The sequence below is a fragment of the Atta colombica genome, unplaced genomic scaffold, assembly GCF_001594045.1.
Source record: "Atta colombica isolate Treedump-2 unplaced genomic scaffold, Acol1.0 scaffold83, whole genome shotgun sequence".
Taxonomy (NCBI): domain Eukaryota; kingdom Metazoa; phylum Arthropoda; class Insecta; order Hymenoptera; family Formicidae; genus Atta; species Atta colombica.
Window position 1 is genome coordinate 1623703 of NW_017259576.1, and position 2339 is coordinate 1626041.

The following is a 2339-nucleotide window of genomic DNA, read 5'->3' on the forward strand; positions in this document are numbered from 1 at the left end:
TTCAAATAATATATATATATACATATATTTATATATAACTGGATGTGATTATATATATAATGAAGTAATATATACAATAATATATACAATAATAAAGTATTTACAATACTATATACAATAATAAAGTAATCTATGTAACCTGCCTAAGTACCTGCAAGCATTGCGATTTTTGAATTTTTTGTCAAATTAAAAATTGCACGTTATTGGTTAACTTTAAAACAGAAAACATTCCTATACATTTACAATTTTGCTAACCATGAATTAAATTCATATTCTAATCTTTTATGTGCAAATACTACATTACAATTATGGTAATCGATGTCATTGATTAAGTTGATTATTTATATCAAATTTTTAATATTAAATTCATTTTAATTAAATTTGATTTGAATTGTCGCACTTTCTTGAAATGTTGCACTTGTTTTCCTCGCCAGCGATAATCCTTCTCCCCCAATGTGTACAATTTTACAATAAATATATATTAAGTAATCATAAAATGAAACAGAAAATATACAATAATAATTAAATGAAATGAATCTGGAACAAAATATTTGATATTTTACAAAACAACAAATTTTTTGGAATAACAACAATTACCTCATGGTCTTGGTGTTTGTTTCTGTGCGATGCATTGTGTTTATGCACTGTCGGCTATTATTCAACTTTAAACTCTTATTCTGACAGTGCCACTCCTTCTATCTTTAGTGTTTTTTTTTTAGAACGCAATTGCGATAAGTATTTTATAATACGAAATGTCATATTTTACACAATCATTCACTGTACACAATTACTGGTTGGCACGGTTTATTAGTTGATTCTTTAAATGGATCAAAATGACAATCATATTACAGATGTTTCATATGATTCAGTCGTTTAGAATTACGATAAAGAATAGGATTTATAATTGTTCTGCGATATTATTTTTAGTTAATACGAAATTTATCTTCCCTTTGAATAATAACTGTCGCTATATACTTTGAACTATATCATATCCAGAAATAATAATGGAATCGATTCGATGTCATTTGATGATTTTGACGTGAGGTTCCATCTATTCTGATATTACACTCCAAAAAAGAGATTGAGATTTCACTTCGGAGTGAATATCATGTCAAAAAAAGTAAATTTCACAAAAAAGAATGAAAATCTGCCACTCTTAAACAAGAGTAATCATATTTTCTCTCTTTTTTCAAAATAGGCCAAATTTTTCAGTCTCTTCGAGTGAGATTTCACTCTACGAGATTTAGAGAGTAAAATAAATATAAAATTCAATGCGCCTAAAAACTATGAAACATTGATACTTTTAAGAGTATACTTAATTAGAATCTTATGATTTTGCGTTACAGTATTCACGTGTTATTGTCTTATCATTGCTCTATTATAGATTATTATTTATTGCTTGATAAATATTAATTAAGAATTAATAACCGGTTCACATTAAATTTCGATAAAAATATTGTACTCAATGCGTTTTCGCGTAAAAATGAAGATTGACAAAAAAAAGCGTCGATCTGTCTTATAAATCATTAAAGTTACTTATGACGACTATTCATGTCAGAAAATCTGTCACAGTCACGTAAAATTGCGTCATGAGTATGCACTGTGATCACTTGTCCAGCATTAATTAATTCTTAAAAACAAATATTTTCTGCTTTTATTACACAAATTCTTAGCTTTAAAAACAAATTCTATGTTTTAAAAACAAATTATTTTTTCATATAATTTGTTTTTACAGCGGAGAATTTATTTGTTTCTAACGCAGAGAACTTGTGATTTATAGCGGAGAATTTGTGTTCTTAAAGCAGATAAAAAAATACGGAGAGAAACACATAAAACGCATGCGCATGTGGCCGTATTTGCAACTGCAAGGTATGCTCGCATTGTCATTTTACAGCTGTTAATTATCCAACCTGAATAGTCGTCAACTTTAATTATTATTATCTCGATTTTCAGGTAAATCGACGCAAAAACACATCAATTGAATATATTTTTACAGAAATTTGAATAGTCTTGACATTTATCGGTACAAAGTCTATAATGAATGAATAAATATGTGTGAATGTACTGACTGATACTGAAATATATTAGTTATAAAGCCTGTAAATTCTGTTATCATTTCGAAGTTGGCATTACGAAACGGCATAGTGACGTAAGAGAAATAAATGACTGAAGTCAGTAACGAATAATTTTAGGTTAGTCATTTTAGCGTATTGCTTATTAGTAATAGTTATCAGTATCTACTTTAAATTTGTTTTTTATCCTGTTTTTTATACCTGCATTAGAAAATTTTTCTCACTTTCACGAAATAGCAAATATATATATACATATATATATATATA

General features: G+C 27.1%; 1 protein-coding gene across 1 annotated transcript in view; it reads left to right on the forward strand.

The window, feature by feature from the left end:
- Positions 1-2339, forward strand: part of LOC108692838 — a 16196-nt gene that overhangs the window by 5090 nt on the left and 8767 nt on the right. The gene's annotated exons all lie outside the window — the stretch shown is intronic.